Source organism: Corvus brachyrhynchos, unplaced genomic scaffold (assembly GCF_000691975.1).
Source record: "Corvus brachyrhynchos isolate BGI_N302 unplaced genomic scaffold, ASM69197v1 scaffold150, whole genome shotgun sequence".
Taxonomy (NCBI): domain Eukaryota; kingdom Metazoa; phylum Chordata; class Aves; order Passeriformes; family Corvidae; genus Corvus; species Corvus brachyrhynchos.
The window spans coordinates 3,263,819-3,277,567 of NW_008236162.1; the positions used below are offsets into that span (position 1 = coordinate 3,263,819).

Here is a 13,749-nt window from a genome sequence, read left to right on the forward strand (position 1 = left end):
TAGCTGAAAGCCGCTCCTTTGACCCAAATCTGGCTCTTTTCCATGTGCAGGGAAGGCAGTTTGCACTGCTGCTCCAGAAGAAGATTAATTTACTGCTCCTCTCTGGGCAGGTGTTGATGGATTGTGTGTGGAACAGCAGAATTTCCCCAGACCTGAGATGAAATCAAATCTCCAGGAAATGTTTCACTCCTCATATACAGGGCTATCTAGAAAAGGCAGCTCCTCAGGAGTATAGCTTTACCTGCAATCATCTGCAGCAGTTTGTTTTGTTTCCTTTAAGGAGACTCGAGGGTGCAGTAAGAGGCCATTTCAAGGATCTGAAGGAGAGGTCAGGGTTTGATCTCTCTCCATGGCCTTGTAAGTAATTACTGGCAGGAGGGAAGGAGGCAATACAGGTACAAAGGCTCAGAGAGGTCACAAGAAGTTATCCAAAGCCAGCAGACAGAAACCCATCTCTGCCTGGATTTGGGGGAGACATGGGAACTGCCACTCTTGGAGCAGGACCGAGGCCACTCACCCACCACCCACTGCTGGGGCACAGCTGGAGGATTAGCTCCATCCATGACCTGCTTTTAGTTTTCTCCATCCCTCTCCCATCCCCACAGGCAGACAGCTGAGCACTGGGCAGCCTGGGCGCATGGAGCAGCTCTTGGCAATATCAAGCTCACCTGTCTTTAACTCCACAGTTTGAAAGCCCAAATCCTCAACACTGCCACTTGGAGAATTTCTTACATGCCATCTAGTTTTAGTGCTATTCTATTTCATTTGCTACCTTACCTTAATAATTTTTTAGCACTCATTCAGTTTGCATTTCTCTCTCTTTTCATTTTCATCTGTTCCTGATATTTTATTTTTCCAATAAACTAAGTAATTTAATGGCCCTAATCCCAAGCCTCCTATTTAGAGCATGGATGTGGAGGCTGCAGAAAGAAGCCTCAATTTAAATCTGTCAGTCAAACATAACTTAATCTATAATCTTCTTTATATATAAAACTGCTCCATGGGAAGGAAACCATGACTGGGATTCAGTTTAACTTTAAAATACCCAGCTTTACACCTTTCTAATGCTCGCTCCTCTTATGTACAGGCTGTTAGAAAAAGGCAAAGTTATACAGGCCTTGGACAACACAAAGTCGCAACAGTTTAAGTAAAGAGGTGATTGCAGAGGCTTTGAAGGGCCCGAGGCCACATCCCCGGTGCCATCACCGTGGCACAGGCACTGAGATGCAGCTCTGATGTTTTTCTATTGTTTTTCCATTTCTGGACCTCTAAAAAAAGTGAAGGGAATCAAAGACACTGAAGATAATTGCTTCTTTTTGTTACCATTCCTGCCTGCTGTCAGACAGTCCACAGATTTGCCAGAGGCTACGGCTCAGGGCCGAAGCACAGTCCCAGGCAGCTGTAGGTTGGACAGAGCCAAGGAGCTCTGGAGTGAGGACACTGAACAGGGAATGTTCCTCCCTGCACTCCCTGTGGCTCCATCTCCTTTGCTGGTTCTGTACTGGACAATGTTCAGCCCCAGGACATGTGCAGCACCTGAGATCCCCCCCGAGCACAGCAGGAAGGCACCTCACCGACAGCCGCAGCCGCTGGTTCATCACCCGCCCTGCTCGGGGCAGTGGTATCAGGCAGAAGCAGAAAATGTTCAACAAGACTGGCAGCACGAGAAAAGAGCTCCTGAAATCAATCATGCAAGACAGCAGCTAATTACCAGACATCATGCCTTCCCAATCCCTGCTCCCATGGCCCCGGGTGTTACAGACACAGGAAGGGTTTTTTTCAGTGGCTTGAGCCCCTTGGGGCAACAGGCTGCTGCATGCTTCCAGCATGGCCAAGACTCCTCTACAACGTTTGGTTTTGGCACTTCAGTCTGGTTTACGTTCTCTCCAGTTCACTGGGATCAGGACCTGTACAAACAAATCCTTGTGTCTTCTTCCACAGGTGGGATCAGAGGCTGGGGAGAAGCTTGTGGTGTGAGAACTCACTGCCCTGAAGCATCAAGTGCTAAACAACTGTGCTCTCACAGTGTAATGAGTTGTGTTAATTTGATGCCATTCTTCATCAATCATTAAGGAACTTTCATCAAAGTTTCACCACCAGCTGGATGCTGAGCGGGTGGCTGAGGGGTCCCTGCACCTCCAAAGCTGCAGCAGAGCAGTGCAGGGCACATTCACAAAGACACTGTGAGTGCCAGAGCTCCAGAGCCTCAGAACTTGGGACGTCTGTCACACACCTCTGCTCATCTGGGTGTATCTTGGGGTAAATCTGCAACACTGAACCAAGCGATTTCTCCTCTAGAAAGTTCTCATGGGCTGTTTGTTTATTTTTGTCTAGTCCATCACTGATGGCTCTGTGGCAGAAGCTCAGCCCCAGCTCTGTCAAAGTCCAGAGAAATCACTGTGCAATTCTGCCCTGAGTTGGAGCATCCAAAAGCTGCCACAGTCAATATAATCTGGGCTGCAGCAAACAGCCTGGCAGCTGGGTGCAATAACCATTTAGCAGATAACCACATTTTATTCTGACCCTTATTTCATCCTGCAGCAATTAGCCAGGAAAAAAGGGCCTCATGACACTGTCATTTCAGCCTTGTGTTGCAGCATGTTTAGGTAGGCAGAACCTAGACGTACCTTCTGGATCCTGAGTAAAAACACCACTCATGGCTGCTAGTTCACATCAGTTTTCACAACTACAGTGTGAGGGAAAAGCTACTGCTGGGTTTAACCACCTCAGAGGACGATTTTGAACAAACCTGAAGCAACCCAGTGAGCACTGTGAGGAGGCAGCTGCACTCTCGGCAGTGCAGCCACCCGGGCTGGGAATGAGCCCCCCCACCAGCACTCAGACATTTATCCCATGTTAGGTCCTTCCCTTTGCTCCACCTTAAAATAAAAACATGAATTTGATGTCCATATTCTAGTCTTCTGAAATGACATCTTCCCCATAAATATCTTCTCAGTAGTCCCAACCCCAAGCCCAGCTCCAATAAAAGTGTTCTTTATGGTTACTAGACAAGTGAGATGTCACTGGACTGAACAATTACCTTCAAATATCTGCCCAGAACTGGCTGGGAGTGGAAATCAGCTTCTTCCTCCCCAGGTACAAATCCATAATGAGGATTTATTTCCAAGGCAGTGGAAATGAGGTAATCCCTCTCCTTCTTGAGGTGGGATAAGGAGAAAGAAAAAAAAAAAAAGCCAACAGAAATAGTACAAGTTAGTGAAGCATCTGGAAAAGCAAATGATTTGCAGGAGGCAGGGGCAGGAGGTCAGTAGCATAGAACAGCTTTGAGAAATAAGGGGAAAGTTATGAGTTTGCCTAATGCTGACCTGTGCGGGGGCACGGGCAGGAGGCTGGCACAGGCACGTGGCCCTTCCTTGGGTTCAGCCTCCTCAGGGATCCTGCAGCACCTGGGAGCAGACACCAGCCCTTGGGACAGCCAGCTCCCAGTTACTATCAGTCTCTCAGTTATTCTTGATTGCTCTAACATCCACCAAAAATAAGTGTAATATTGAAATCACCTGAGGAAGCACTGAGTAGCAATGTGCTGTTCCTACCAGCTGACAGACAAACGATCAGGACAGACAGACACTGATGGGCCTGGAACAAGCTGGGGTTACTCTGGCACAGGATAAATCTTCACTTGTGGGGATGGCCCTTTTCTGCCTGTTTTGTTTCAGTAAGTTCATTACTATAACAACCCTATTTCTGTAAAGAATATAAAATTGCCGTGAAATGAAGCAGATGAGGAGAAATTGTATCATTCGGGAAACCAAACTGATGCCCAATCTCTGCTTCAGCAAAGCCACAGTGGATTTGTATTGCCCTGTGCAAATGTAGTGACTTGAGAAACTGTGTAAATTAGGATAAAGGTGTGTATTTATGGGAAGAAATTGAGGAAAACCATCTCATCTCTCTCCTGGGATTCATACCCCAGGTTTGCTATTGGCTTTGCTCTCTGCCGAGCCCCAGCAGCTCAGAGGCAGAATCTGTTGATGCTACAGAAAGCAAAGTTGTGCAGAGCAGTCAATGGGAAATAATAGATATCAATTACACAGCTTGAACTGCCGACTGGATCAGGTTTTATAACTCTTTACTCTTGTGGTCTTCTTAATAAATCCATTGGGAGAGATGTCATATCCTTTATAGCAATATGTTTCAATGTTTTATTTCCTATGGAGGAGCAACTGGCCACTTTACAAAATGCTCCTTGGAGTCTCCCACAGCCTCATCAAGGAATCAAAATTGGTGTGAGATGAACATGAGCTGTTTGTTCTCTCATACAGGGACCAGTTTGCCATAACATTTGGATATTGCTGCTGGAAATCAGATGGATTCCTTCTCTTCTGCTTTACGACACGGGCAGCTTCTGAGGAGTGTGGGAGCCTTCCAGTGAGGTGCTCAAAGCTCAGGTCACCTAAAAGAAAATCACACATTGGGGAGAACCTGCATTTTTGTGGCAGGCAGAAAACAGCATCACTCTGCGGGGGTGTGAGATTTTCCAGCCCTGCAAGTGCAAGGAAAGAGCAGACACATCCCTCAAATGAAGGTAAAAAATTATCTTGAACAGGGGTAAAAAAACCCCTCGTTCTTGTCTATCACTTGCAGCCTTTTATCTGCATTTTTATTTAAACCAGCCACCATCTCAAGCACTGGAAGCAGAAATGCAGCCTTCTTCTGTGGCACCTTCCCTATGGTAAATCTAATTAAACAGCCATTAAAATATGTCTTAGCTTGATTGTATCAAGGTGACCTGGAGCTCCTGCTAAACGTTAGCAACAGCATTCCCCACAAACTGGCATCCAAGAGGGAACAGGCAGTACTGTTTCTCCTGATGTGGCCTGTAGATGAATGTGGTTATTAAAGTGCTTTGTGTACCACAGATTTCCAAATAAATGAATCTAATTTTCTGGCAGCTGAAGCGCTCTGTGTGCCACTCCAGTGCTCCCAGCCAAGGCTGGCATCCCAGTGAGCATCCCGGCTGGGCTCTGGTTCTGCAGCACTCCGAGCAGGATGCCAGCAGCCATGGGGGCTGGCACACGTGGACAAAAATGCCAGGCAGCATTGCCAAAAGCCTGGCCAGAAGAAAAGTGCTAAAATATCAGAAAGGAGAGGAGAGAGGATAGAGTTTTACCTGCAACAGCCAGAGCAGCTTCCACCTCTGTGGAAGGTCCCTCCACCTGCAGACAACAAGGCTGATTGTTTCCTAGCCCAAGTAAACACCTGGCTGGGAGTTTAAATATCTTTAAATCCCTAAGTCTCGATTCAGATTAAAATCTGGAAATATTTCCTTGATTTACACTGGCTTGACCTCCAGCGTCAGAACCACACACAATTCATACTCATGATGCAAAACTCTGTAGACCAAATTCCACATCCCTCCTCACAACTAGACCTGCTAATGCCCAACAAACAAATATCTGTTTTATAAGCAATTTATCATGCTCAGGTTAATGATAGCAAAATGCTGCTGATGAGATTGAAAACTGGGAACAGTGTCTGTTCATTACTGCAGGTTTTTTCATGCACCCTAAGAAGGATCATTATGCTAAAGAAAATGTTCACCAGGTACTAAATCAGACAGATCTGCAGCTAAAAAACTATTTCCTTTGGTTGTTACCTTATGTTTGACTTCACAAATTTATTCCTTAAACTGCAGCTACGGTTAAAAATAGGAAATATCCCACCAAGCCGCAAACTAGCTGAACAGGTGGGAAATGTCTCACTTCCCCCTTGCACATGTCAGCAGCCACAATTTGGGCACTGGGGCTACACGACTGTAGAAATCTCTCCCTACGCTGTGTGCAGGGGGCTGGAGAAGCTGGAGACACATGAATGATGAATTCCCAGGTGCAGTGATAGAGGAATGAACTAAGTTTAAAAACAAAATAGAACAAGGAGAGATGGAGCCAGGTGGTAGCACAGAGCTCCTGTTCCCCGGGCTTTGGCAGCCCTGGAAAGCCTTGGAAAGGCAAACACCCTTCCTGTACAGCCCACACAGGTTTGCTCTGGGCACCTTGACAGCGGCCACATATTAAACTCTGGGCTCAGCCCAGGGTATGACAAACATGCTTCAATGAATGACAGTGTGCACCAAGATCACCATAATTTGGGACCAGCTTTACACAGTCACTGAGCCTATGGAGAAGCCTGGCCAATGCCCTTCCCAACATCACCACGTCCCCAGAGGATTAACTGTGCAATCCAGCATTAGCTGGGTCAGACCTGGGGCTTCCGGCTCACAAGAGCAGCTCACAGGTTTGCTTCTAACAGCAGCACCATGTGCCTGTGGCACTGAGTTTCATAGGGGCAGTTTTTAAAATTCTGGTTTTATTTTCAGATCTTTGTTGTTCTGTCTTGGTTTGCATTTGAATTTCTGATTAAAACATGTTTTTTTATGAATCCTTCAGCTATTATGATACATCTCTGCCGAGTAGGGAAGGCACAGTAAAACTAATTAAATGCTATCCAAGAACTTCACTCTGCCATTTACAGAAACACATTAAACTGTGAGGAACGGCTCCTTCAGAATCATTGCAAGGGGTGCACAGCCGGCTGAATTTTCCCATGATGGACAGTCTGGTACCAGGGCAGTCAGCAGGGAGCAGGCTCACGGGCAAAGACCAGCACAGCACGGTACCCTGCTTGGCAGGTGGGAGACGACACTTATCTGCAAGTGCTGGTTTTGAGCAAAGATGCAGCGAGGGAAGGGGATGACAAACACAGCAGAGAAAGGGGGTGATGTACACAGCGAGGGAAGGGGATGACGTGCACGATCCAGAGTCACCATCTGCTCAGCTCCAGCACAGGGCACACGCAGTGTGGGGTTCACAGCCTGTCCCTGCAGGGCCAGGACCCGATGCTGAGATGGGCACAGCGCTGCTCTACCCACCCCCTTCACCTGGGGCAGAGCATGGCCCAGGCTGCTCCCACCTGCTCCCACCAAACCACTTTGTCACTGTCACCAGGAACACTGAGAGGAATAAGAGCAAAAGCAAGTGAAGGGCCAACATGGAGGATCACTCTAGGAAGGGACATGGGGACATAAAGGAGCAGTTCTATGCAGAAATCTACTGTCACAGGGGCTAATGAATTAAATGAAGTGGAAAGCATGGCATGAACGGGAGATTTGTTGTAGTGACTAATGTAATTAACCTCTACTGAAATAATTAAGCCTCCTAATTTGTGCTGCATGAGCAGTACAACTGCAAGGGCAGGTGTGGGCAGCCCTGCACTGACTGTGGGCAGCACCCACCGTGCCGAGGGGCTCTGGATCTCCTCTGCTCTGTGGAGCTCCTTGGCTTGTGCTGTGAATAAACCCCACAGGTTTAGGAAGAAAAAGTTCTGATCACAAATATCCAACAAAATGCTATGGTCCATTCCTCTTGGACTTACCTGCCTCCTCATAAACGGTGACATTTTTTCTTCCTTCAGCACAGGATTGCTTTATGCCAGTCAGAGAAACAGGGTTTGTTGTCTCTAGTTATTAATTTACTTTTATTGACTGCAGTGCCTTTCCTCATTTTATTACCCAATAGCTCACACCAGCAGAACAGCTTTTCTTTTAGGTTACACATAAACGTTTGACTTTCCCAAGCGGGCACCAAGGAGAGGCAAAACCACTGCGGCTCCTGCTGGGTGCATCTGCTGCCCTGGCCCCTGCTGACCCCAGGGACACCTTCTGCCAGACCATGTCTCTCACAGCCCCATCCAACCAGCAAAAACGCTGATCCCTTTTCCCCACTTTTCACTGCTCAAGGCATATGATGAAAAAGCATAAGATTTAGATTGGGTTTTTTTTCTGTCCTAAAAATATGCTCTGAAATGCTTCCATTGTCCGTGTGCTGCTCCCTGTGATAAGACACATTTTCCCTCTATAGCAATTATTTTGAACACCACTATTAGACTGGCTGTGAAAACCCAAGAGCACCACAGAAGGTTCTGGGGATATTAAACCACCAGGTTCCCTGCTGCTGATGGACACGTCCCGCTGTGGTGCCGCGCTCCAGCCGGCGTCCTGCTGCAGCCAGGACAGCAGGGGGCTGGAGAGATTTTTTTTTTTTTTTTTTTGAGAAAACAGAGAGCTGAAATGAGTCCTCTACTAAAACAACTATTTGTGCTACAGCTAAAAAACAAAAAGAAAAGTAGCTCAGGTTCTTGGCTGACTTTGAAGCCCAACAGAAGAAATTCCCTGCTTTCCTGTCAGGAATGGGCAATGCAAGGTGATGGCTCAGAAGAGCATGGCAGCCCAGCAGGGACAAGATGCCTAGAAGCTCTGTCCCACTTCCCACCACATTTAGGGTTGTGCAGGACCCAGCTGGGAGCAGCAGCTCTGGGGCAGAGGATTAACAGTGGGCCAGTGCCAGGGTGAGGGGCAGAGCAGACCCTGGGGATGGCCCAGTGCTGCTGCTGGTGTGTGGAGCTGGGTGAGCACATCCCCACTGGGGCCATCGGGCTGCTGCTGGATTAACGAGAGGCAGCATCAATTCTAATTCACTGCATCCCTGTCAGCAGTGCTGAGTAACACAGCTGCTCTCTAAATTTGATTATAGCTATATCACCGCTGCAGATAATTGGGGGACATGTCATCAGTCTTACATGAAGTACAGCGTGTATTTTGTCTTTCAGTCGTATTTACTTTAACTTCACGAAAGGATTAAATGAAGTTTACAGTGATATGCAACAACTGTTGTGAGAAGGTGAGGATTCAACTGAGAAAAAGAAAGAAAAATCCCCCACAAATAGGAAAAAATGAGCTCAGCACTGTCTTATCCTCCCTTCCTCACTCTGCTGTAGATGATTTTCCCAATTCTGCTCATGACCCCAGAGGAATTCCTGAGAAGAAATTTAGGAGCAATACCTCCAGAAGTGCCCTGGTCCATGTGTAGGAACCAGAAGAGGCACTGCAGCCCTTGGCACACATGACTTGGAAACACAGGGGCACAGGGCACTGTCCTGCTCCCACACTGCCAGAAACCCACCACTGCCCAGCCCCTGCTGTGGTGCAGGAGCTGACCAGGGCCCAGGTGGGTTCCTCCACGTCTCAGCGCCGTTTGCACGTGCCTGGCTTCCAACACTTATGGGTAGTCAGGTGCTATTTTTAGGAGAAAACCTCTCCTGTGGAGGAGATGCTCACCTTTGGGACAGCCATCCACTGCTCAGTCGTGCATGCAGCATCTTCCCCCACCCCTTTTTGGTTCTTCTTTTTTTTCAGATTCTGAAGCTGGGACAACTATTTTGCATCAGGCAGTCTGTGTTTTGACAAGTAAAGGACCACAGCAGAGAGATCCAGGTACAGCAAAGCACTGGCCAGCAGTTCTTGGTCCTGTACCTCCAGCAGCTGCTGAAGGACAAAGCAGGGGCATGAGGAATTCCTGGTGGGTGTAGCTGAGTGCCAAGCCCAGCATCTCCATCTGCTGGCATTCAAAGCCCAGGACATGTTCTGATCAGTAAATTTGTGTGTCTGTGCTACGGCACGAAGGTGTGCACAGCAGAAGGTGTGAGGAGTTCTCCCTCAGCCCTCCAGACTAACAGGTACAGCACCTCCCCTGGAAATAAGCAGGCACAGAGAGACCCTTGGATGCTTCTCCAGAGCCCCCAGCTCTGCTCTTGAAAGAGGCAGAGCTGAAGATATTAAAGGTTTGTTCATTTGTTTGGGGGTTCATTTCCCTGGAAGACTGACAGGCTCCCACAGAGTGTTTGTATGAATCCATTGAGTCTCTACATTTAATTACACTTGACTGAGTACATTAACACAACCATGAATTTTTAAAAGCTATCAGTTTTATTCTGTTTGACTCCAAACCTGACAGTGTGAGTTGCTTTCCAGCATATCCTTTCCTCCAAGCCCTTTTCCCAGAGGTCTGCAGCTGAGCTCTGGCAGCTTCTGAACCTGAGGAGACAACCCCCATACCCCCCTCCAGCAAAGCTACACCACCAGCAGGAAAACACCAATTCCAGCCCACAGGCCCTGCAGGGGATAATACAGGTGCCCTGAGTCATGACAGGAAAGGCTAATTATGAGGGAAGAAATACATTAACAAGTCTGAACTGGCTGAAAGATGAGCTCCATGCACTGGGTCAGCAGCATTTCCCTCTCTAAACCACTGGCTCCATTAGAAATGGCCTTTATTCAGGAATAAATGAATTATGGCATCAAAGTTTGGCTATGAAAAAGTTGACCGACCGTGTCTGTGCCACTAGCAGCAGCAGGTGTTAAAATCTTTGGCAGTGATACTTAAACCTGCTCTCTGTGGCCTCCAATTGATACTGTACAAACATGGCAGCAAGAGACTTGAAAAAGCAAGCAGCAGATTCCAGATTTTGGGACAGAAAAGCACAGTTCAGCCAAAAGGGGTTGCAAGAGAGATTTGTAATCAGGACCTGTGGCATTAGGAAGGTTATTTGCATTTACTCCAGACAAGAAAATACCACCACCTTGCAGGTTAAGTGTGGGTCCCTGAAGGTTTTCATTTAGGTCTTAAAGAACCCCCCACAGAAGGCAGCACACTTCCAACTTAAATGCATCTCTTTTGAGATAATTTTGTTTACTACACAAAAATATAAACTATCCCAGAAAGCTGCCCTGGATTACTTTTACGGGATTTTTACCTCTAAAGCAGGTTTCTTGGAAGGATTTCACTATGTGGATGAAAGACTCTTTCAGCCACCTATTATTTGGAACTTATCCCTGTGCTTGCCCCATGGAGAACTAGCAGATTTCCAAAAGTGAATGGCTTAAATGCTAAACACACACAAACACAAGATTTTAATTTCAATAAGCTGCCAATTTAAAAAATGAAGTGGCATGAAGTACAGCAGGAGGGGAGTCTGGCATCAGCAGGGTGGACAGGGAGATTTTCCCGTTAACTGGAATCCTTCCCACAGCCTGGAAACAGGCGGCATCTTGTGTTATTTTTAATCTGCTCCAACACATTATTTAAATGCTGTGAACTTTAAGTAAAACAGGAACATCTTATAAACATTAGAAAAACATGCAAAAGGCAGCTGCTGCAGGCAGATGAGACCATATTCTGGAGATTAACAGCACGTGAACTTTTGAAAAGCTGCAGTCAGAATGGCCATCGAGCAGTTGTTCCAGGCTGTACTGCCTTGTACCTTGTTTTCTGCAGCCTGAGCAGCCAAGTCAGGCTTTAAATAGGTGTTTAATCGGTTGGTAAATGGGGCAGTTTATTACCTTCCTGCAATTCTACCTTTCACCTGCACTGCAGCAAAGCAGCAGCACTGCTGTAGCACAGACCCTCTGCACCTGCACTTACAGACCCCTCCTGGAGCAATTCCCAGGAGAATGGGGCAGGTGAGGAGCCACCCTGGACACCTTCAGAAACAGCTACACTGGGTGGTGGCTTGAACGGTCTCAAGGTCTTACAGCTAAAAAAGCTTTCATGACCGTAAAAGCTCTTGGTAGCTGCCCTTAAATCCTTTCACAACTTAATGGCATTAGAAGGTGGCTGAGTTATCACAGAATCCCAAAATTATTTGGGTTGGAAGGGACCTTAAAGCTCATCTTTACCTTTGTCATTTTGCATACTTGCATACCTTCCTGCTGTGTCAACCCCCATCACTCTCCCAGCTTCAAACCAGTAATTTGCTGAACTAAACTCATGGGGTAGAGGATTATTACAGAAATGTTCTCTATGCAGCTGTTGAGGATGCTCCTGTGAGTAAAACCCAAGTTCAAATTTACAAGCTGTGGTCAGTTGAAATACTCAGATGCTCAGACAACAGCTTCTGTTCAGGAGTTTGACATTATCATAAAGCTAACCATTGCCCTGCTGGTTTCTCTCAATTTACATGACATCATAAGATCATGACTTTAAGTCAAATGTAGACATTTCCAACCCCCATGATATTAAAAAAGGTATTTAAATACAGGTTGCTCTTACAAGCATAAAATAGATGTTGTGTTCTTCAGCCAAATTTCCATCTTCAGCTGTCAAATTAGATCTCTAGCTGACCTAATGTGAATGAATTTTAAGTGCTACTTGGGAAGGAGCTACACAAAAAAACTTTACTGTAATTCTCTGCTTCCAAGAACTGTAACCCAATTTGTACCTGTCCTTGGTGACTGCAGGTTACAGAATCATACAATCATAGAATGGTTTGGGTTGGAAGGGACCTTAAAGATCACCTCTAAATCCACCCCCCAGCCACGGGCAGGGACACCTTCCACTAGAGCAGTCACTGGCAGGGATCCCGGGCACGGAACAGGGGCCATGTGTTGGTGAGGCTCCTCTGCGCTGCCTTGGGGCTGCAGGTGGAAGTGTGACCCACCCCAGAAAGCATCCCCAGCCTGGACTGCATCACCTGGCTGCCACCACGCTGTCCCTGGCATGTCTCTCCAGCCCCAACAGTGAGAGATTTCCATCTGTTCCTTGGGCACTGCACCAGCTCTTGCCTTGCATGTGACACTAATTATCAGCATGGACTGATAAGCATCATTAGAGCTGGGGAAGTAACAAGGTATCGCAAGTGACTCCTTATTAAATTAGTACAGTTCTTAACCTTTGATGTGGACAGTTTTCTAGAATTGGTAATTGACTTTGTCTAAACATGTCAGAATTTGACCAGCCAGCACTACACCTCTGGAAATTATCAGGAGCAGTCCCCACTGGACATGCACATCCTGGTCTCCTCACCCATAAGGTATGAGCAGGAAAGACAAATGATGGACAAAATAGCTCTTTGACTCCCTGTTTTGTGCTTCTCCACAGTCCAGAGACATCTCCCCAGGGAACAAACTCACTTGCAAGCAGATGAGAGCAATGGGGAGACATACAGGGCTGCAGGAGTCTGTCCCTGAAGAGGTTTTGCAGCTGAAGGAAATTAAAGCAGGGGAAAAGTTGCAGCTAATAAAAGAGCTGAAGCTCCCAGTGTCAAAATCCCACAACCATACAGCTGAGTGACAGGCAGTGTTCATCCTATTTAGGAGAACCACAGACAAATTTGTTTTCCTGCCTTAAAGTATATTGACTTTACAAAAACACTTTTCCTTTTAGTAACTACAGGGGTGTTAAATTCAGTGAAGTAGAAGGTGAGGAGGGCTCAGGCAGCAGCAGGACACCAGCAGAGCAATCACATCAGGCTGGAGGGCACAGCTGAACTCCATTTTCCATTCTGTATGTGTCCAGTTTTTGTCAAGTTTGAGGGCTTGCACCCTCCTGCTGAGCCCCTGAATGCCAAATGAGATACAGAGAAGCTGGGTCTCTGGTTTTAGTCCTGTCAGGCCCATCCAGAGTCCTGACTACCACAAGGAAGTTTCCCAAGAGATCCTGGATATTCTGCCAAGGGCTCAATGCAGTAACTTAAATGGATGCTCTTTTCCCAGCACTTGCTGAGATTTTATTCCTCAATAACTATTTTTTAATAACAATTTCACACTTCTCCATGGAAAATGCACCATTTCAGTGAAGCAGCCATACCTTCCTAACTGTCTGCAACAACCAGCCTGAGTCATCACGATGTAGTTCGTGGGATAAATCACTAATGCAGTAGATGATCTTATGGAATAATTTTGGAGCAGGCACTCTGAGGTTACCAAGCCCAAGATGTGATCAGCAACACTGACATGTGGCCCATTTTTCACATGGCAGAAATATAACATTTGGTGTAAACCAGGAGGAGGTGAGCGATAACAGACGAGTGCAGCCTTCAGCAGCGGCCCCTGTGTGAGGCAGGGCATCGACTCCAACACGATGAGAAAATGAAGAAGGATGACACCTCTTTGTCATC

At 46.8% G+C, this 13,749-nt stretch overlaps 1 long non-coding RNA gene across 1 annotated transcript in view; it reads right to left on the reverse strand.

The window, feature by feature from the left end:
- The window catches only part of LOC108446203, an 8,538-nt gene extending 1,000 nt beyond the window's left edge, over positions 1-7,538 (reverse strand). Inside the window, exons 1-3 of the long non-coding RNA XR_001861327.1 lie at positions 7,393-7,538; positions 3,041-4,414; positions 1,575-1,677 (exon numbers count right to left, since the gene is read on the reverse strand). This is a non-coding gene — a long non-coding RNA (uncharacterized LOC108446203). The remainder of the gene's footprint in view (positions 1-1,574; positions 1,678-3,040; positions 4,415-7,392) is intronic.
- Positions 7,539-13,749: the final 6,211 nt, after the last annotated feature.